Source organism: Xiphophorus maculatus, chromosome 11, assembly GCF_002775205.1.
Source record: "Xiphophorus maculatus strain JP 163 A chromosome 11, X_maculatus-5.0-male, whole genome shotgun sequence".
NCBI lineage: Eukaryota > Metazoa > Chordata > Actinopteri > Cyprinodontiformes > Poeciliidae > Xiphophorus > Xiphophorus maculatus.
The window spans coordinates 25,140,313-25,146,312 of record NC_036453.1 but is presented as its reverse complement, the minus strand read 5'-3'; the positions used below and the strand labels follow the sequence as shown (position 1 = coordinate 25,146,312).

The window sequence follows — 6,000 nt, the reverse complement described above, 5'->3', positions numbered from 1 at the left end:
AGTTCTCACATGCCTCAAAACCTGATTTTAAAATACACCACAACTGATTTCTTTTTTCCCCCAAACCTCAACACCTTTTATATCATTAAAACATACCATGCTTTAATGATATAAGCAAATTGCTCTGATTTTTGTATTAAAATTAATCTGTAATTCATGTTAGATCTGAAATACTTTAGTGTTTTTTAAATGAAAGGCATTTTTCTTCAAAAATGCTTGCTGCAACCTTTTAACTGCCTGTGCCAGTTTGAAAAATTTGCATCATTCTTGAATTGCAAAATCATTCAGAAGAACACAAATGCCCCCCCCCCGGACCACACTTTGTATGCCCTATATTGTCATAAAATATGAAGTATTGGAGCCATTGGTGATATTTTTTGGAAATTTATTTTATTTTAGAAAAGTAAATATTTAAAATGACACGCATCTTTTAAAACCAAACGCTAAATTCGCTATTTAGCTCGGATAAGTCGGCTGTGCCTTTAACGCTCTCTGTCGCACGGCTCTGTTTGGAACGGCACCTGCCAGTGCGCATGCGCCGGAAGTTGGTGCCGCAGACAGCAGCAGCAGCAGTGATTCGGCCAGCGCAGGGCGACGGCAGAAAATCTGTCCGTTTTAAACCATGGCCACGGTCTAAAATGATGCTTTTCCCCGAGGTGAACGGAGGGTAAGTTCCTGCGTCTTTCCCCCGTGTTTGCTGCTCGATGCCGTGTGACGTCCCCCCGAAGCGAGGCAGAAATATGAGGGGAGGCTGGGAAGGCAACAATGGGACTGTGTATGTTTCAGACTGTCTGGCTAGCTTAGCCCGGAGCCCTGGCAGTCAGCTGGCACTCTGACTGGCAACCTGGAGGTTTATAGCTTTCTGCTGACCCCGTTTTATCCCAGCTTATCTGTTGTGAAAACCCCACAGCGACGCTTTGGCTCTCAGTAGCGGCAAACACGTCTATAGGCACACGGGGAGCCTAATTTTATCATTGCAAGCTGGTGTTAACTGGGCGAACTGGGCTTTTTAGCTAGTTGTATTTTGTGATGTGACACCAGCCCGCAGGGGATTATTCATTTGCCTGCCACAGGATTGTCCTACGTAATTTGCACCGCACATCCAGGCGGTTTTATACCACTTCTCCCAGGATGTTTTAGGCGAAATGTAAAAAAATAATAAAAATGCCTCATTGAAATAAAGTTGAGTTTTTTTAAAATATTACATTGCTCAAATTTAAAGTGTGTCTCGCTGGTTATATTCCCTAAAATCTTCGGGAAGTGGAAGCAAATATCCAGATGTGCCAGCCCTCCTCGCGGCAGACGCGGGGATGTGTGCGCTGCGCAAATAGCAGCTTTACGCGCAGCGACAGAGGAAAGTGTTTGCACCTGCAAAGGCAAGTGTTAAAGGTGATAACAAAAGGTTGACGTCACCGGACTCATCCTGATCCTGCCGCACAACCTCGACCACCGAGGAGGAGGAGGAGGAAGAGGACAGGAGGAGCAGCTCCGGAGCAGGAGAGCTCTAATGGATCGTGTCTGGAAGGAGGAGGACTATCTCTGATCAAATTTCGGGTATCCTAAGGGCGCACTTAACTAATGGGATCCTATCGATGTCCCCCCCTCCTCCTCCTCCTCCTCTTCCTCCTCTTCTCCTGTGAGCCTGGTCTTTAGACGGAGGAATGTTAATGTTGCCACAGGCTGTCCGTGTTGTCTTTGGCTGCTCTGGGTCCGCTGGCTCCGTTGATGTGATCGCTCTGTAATGTCACGGATTTTATTGAGAGGCATACCGCAGTATAGATCAACTGATGGGACCGGGAAAGTCTTACCCTCGGCTCAGGGTAAGATGAAGCTGGATTAATGTTGGGTAGGAAATGATCGGAAGATACCAGCTGTTCTATTCAGGACTGTTATTGTTATTATTATTATTATTTGTTGGGGAAGCGGATCCATAATGACAAAATGCGGGAGAGAGACCGTGTTTGTGTGGATCAGTGTTCCGGCGCAATAAAAGTAAAAATGCACCGATCAGACTTTTCTGGGCCAATACTGATTTCCTTTTTTTTTTCTTTTTTTCTGTAGTCCAACAATTGTGCTTTCATATAATAAGAGAAAAAAATGATAGAGAGGTATTTTAAAATACAATGGAAAAATGAAGAAATTTTGCAATATTATTTTCACATCCATGTGTCCAGGCATCTTTCCCCACCCTTTGTATGATTTATTTTTTTTATTTATTTTTTAATCAACAAATGAATCTGAAGACTCATCTGACTGAGTCATGACATGCTGACAGCTCGACATCCGGGGAGAAGAGACGATATTCCTCAGTAAAATGTCCTGCTAAACCGCCTCATTTGCTTTTGCCACTCCTCTAAGTTTAAATCTCTCTCTATAAATGCTCTAAACATGAAGGTTTAACTTTTTCATAAAAAATGTGATGGATATTAAAATATATGTATTTAAATGCAGTACTCTCCAATGGAATTACTTTGTAAATTTAAGTCATGACCTTTGTTCCCGTCTTCAATCTGTTTGTCTAAATTACTTAGGAACCAGTAGACCAAACGGTTGTTTTGCTGAAACGGTCATTGAAGTCAATTTTAACATTTAGATATATAGCCTAGCATCAAAAAAAGAATAAATTTGTATCAAACACATCATGTTCAGTTTGTACTGTATTGATTCATTTTCAATATCAACAACAGGTCCAATGGCTTTACAACGTCGTACTTCAGGCAGTTCAGCATATAATCCATCTTAACGAAAATATCAATAAGATAATTGAACCGTCTACTAAACCAATCCAGTATCTACTCTTTACTGTCTGTCAGTTTCAGTTTCTAACCCAAATCCAACTGGACAAGTTGTGGCAAATTAAAACCAATCAATAAGGCAATTTTTTACAAATCTGCCTTGGTGTCTGCATCAAGATGTCTTGGACCGGATGTTTCTACTGGCATAAAAGACGATAACCGGAAGTGGTAGGAAGACGATGGCGCTGCATGTTTTTTCATGATTTACCACACGACAACACGTATTCACATGTGATTTTTAATTGCGTTTCTTATTTAATGAAAACACCAGAACTGCGAATTTTTTACATATATATACATTTTAAATTATTTTTATTTTATCGACGGTAGCAAAATATTGAAAAGGTTTTGGGGACATTTGTAATGGAAACCCAACTTTGAAGTCAACTACTTTAAATATTGCAACTGTTTGGAGTTTTGCTTACCTTGCATCAGAACCTTCAGTTTGATACAGAACCAACAGAAAGCAAATCTGTAGTCATGTGACAAAGCAATTCCCCCCCAAAAAACAAAGGTGAGACTGTTTAATTTATGACAGCATGGAGGATGGGCTCAGTGATATCCTGTGCTTGCTCAAACAAGAGCCTGATATTACTTGCCCCAAAGTGCAGTTTTGCAATGTAGCTTTCTCCCCCTGCATTTTCCAAAGAGAAGATAATTAAATTTCAGACCTTGTTGTTGGGGAAACTCAAGCCCCTCGACTCCCTGCAATTATCAGTGCAGAAGGAAACCGTCTTTGCGTTTGGGTGCTATGTTTCCCAGCACAATGAAGATTAATTAGGTCTTAGCAGTAAATTACTGTAAGGCCTCTTCTCATCTGTAAAGCGCGGCTCATCTCTAATGACGACAGCCTGACGAATCGCGCACAACTCTCCGCCTGAAGATGCCGGAGATGCGTTGCGACGCAGAGGTTAACGGTGGTTAGGAACGCGGCGGCGGCGGTTCTGGTGCCGCAGGTGTGACTTTCCCTGTGTGCTCACGACGGTCTCTCTGTTTGAGTCTGAAAATGACGCTCGTGTTTGCTCTTAGTCATAAAGCCAGGCAATCAGTCTGAGTGTCAGGAGCACCTGGTTCGTTTGTTCGTGTCACGCTGGCCAGCAATGCAGAAAATTACTGCGTTCCACCAAATGGAAATACCACTTGAATGCATGTGTTAATTAGATCTCTGCGTGGCTTCTCCAGAGTGCCTCTCCTCCTCTGTCCGTGAGTCATGTGCTGACTCTTTGACCTGTCACTGCAAATCCAGAGTTTCTGCTGAGGGCAAGCCGACAGAAAAGCAAGCTCGTCTTGTTTTTTTTTTTATTTCAGGCTTTTTTCCCTCTCCCTAGGAAGATACTGACAAGTATATTTGAGCATATTGATTTACACTGTGGTTTAGGAGGGTAGTTTTCTCAATAAACTTTGGTGTGGCATTGTGACTGCTGATCCTTCTCAGTTTGCTTATGGGGGATGTTAAAGTGTTGCAGAAAAAACAAAGATAGGTTGGGGAACAGAGCACACTATGAATGTAATGCACACCTACGTAGCTACACTGCCATTTCTTACAAGTATTCATAAACATTTTTTCCAATTTCGTAGGATAAAAACCACAAATTGTATTTGATGTTATTGAGAGTGATGTTTTAGACCAAGAAAAAGAGACATTCTGGGCCTCAGTTCAGGAAAAATAAAGCTGGTTTAGAGCTGGAAATGTTACGTGACCTTTTGAGGAGAGGAACATTTTTCAATAAATTCCTCTGGATGTTAATGTATTGTCACCGTTTTATTACTATTTGTAGGTTTTAAAGTGAAGAAAAAGGTGAAATTTCTGCAAAAAGAGGATGGATACATTGTCATCTATTGACTGTTATTTGTGGAACGATGATGTAAAGAAAAGCCTGGAGTTACGAATATAAGAAAAACAAACCTAAATAAATGTTATTTTTACTTTTAGTGTCCCTCTGTAGTGGAACTCCAATGCAGTTATTTCATTAAAATTATGAAAAACTGCTAAAACTTGCAATTGTTATTGTATCTGTATTTAATCGTTATTATTTTCAGCAAATTATGAGCCGCAGGTTGCAGACTCCTGCTGTAGACCAACATAGAGAAATGTACAGCTATGAAGTTGAGATGATTTTTGACAAAAGGTGTGAAAAGTGGATGCTTTTGTACTCAGCCCCCTATTTTCCGATGCCCCTATGTAAAATCCAGAGGTGCTTTAGAAGTCGCCTAACTATGAAATAAAATCCACCTCAGTATCAGGATGTTGAAGACCTTATTCGGTTGTTAGAGAATATTGATGAACAAACGGCATCACACAGCCCAAGAAACGGGGATAGCTCAGGGTGAAAGTTATGAAGAAGTTTAAAGCAGCGTTAGGTTGGAAAACAATCTGCCAAGCTTCAAATATCTCATCAAGCACTGCATAATCCATCAACTAGAAATGAAAACAGGAACGCACGGTTGCCCAGTGTAACTCTAGACACAGAAAACGTGTCAAAGAACGCGTTTTTTTTCAGAAGAAACAAATGCTGGTCTTTTTAGTCAGCAAGTGCTACATGTGACGGATAACTGCCTGTAACCACGGTGTTGGCTCCATTATGCTGCGGGGATGCTTGTCTTTTACAGGAACATGGAATCTGGTTAATGGGGGCACATAGCGAAAGGTCACTCTAGAGTCTGTAGTCGAAGTGAAACTGATGTTTTCAGGTGATCTCCATCTTGTATTTGGCTAAGAAAGAAAACAGGATCTAGATGTGGAAAAAGCGTAAATCCCCAAATCTTTAATTTCAAGAGATTTTACCAAATGTTGCATCAGACTCTTGGATAAAAAAAGGACAGCACACTTGTTAAATAGTGTAAACAACGTTTAGAACTACATAATTTTCCTTTCACTTTGCAATTTTGAGCCACGTTGTGTTGGTCTATCACACAAAATCTGATTAAAATACCAAAACAGTTGCAGATGTGTAGGTACTTTTGCAAGGTACTGTGTTATAAATCCTATTCTTTGGAGACAGGCGTGAGTGTTGCTTGGCTTTCGAGGCTAAAATAATTTATTTTTTTCCCCAATTGATTGTGTTGTGACGCCTAGTTGTTTTGTGTTGCAAAAAGGTTTTTCTCGCCTCATGACAGCCCAAGAAGAACCCCAGCGTTAGGCCTGTGTCGGACAGCAGTCATAAGAGGATAACATCAAAGCTCTGCTTTATTTCTCAGAGACTAC

General features: G+C 41.0%; 1 protein-coding gene across 1 annotated transcript in view; it reads left to right on the top strand.

The window, feature by feature from the left end:
- Positions 1-544: 544 nt before the first annotated feature.
- fam222b (family with sequence similarity 222 member B) overlaps positions 545-6,000 on the top strand; it is a 50,716-nt gene continuing 45,260 nt past the window's right edge. The window contains exon 1 of the mRNA XM_005800818.2: positions 545-667. The gene's annotated coding sequence lies outside the window, so the exon portion shown is untranslated. The remainder of the gene's footprint in view (positions 668-6,000) is intronic.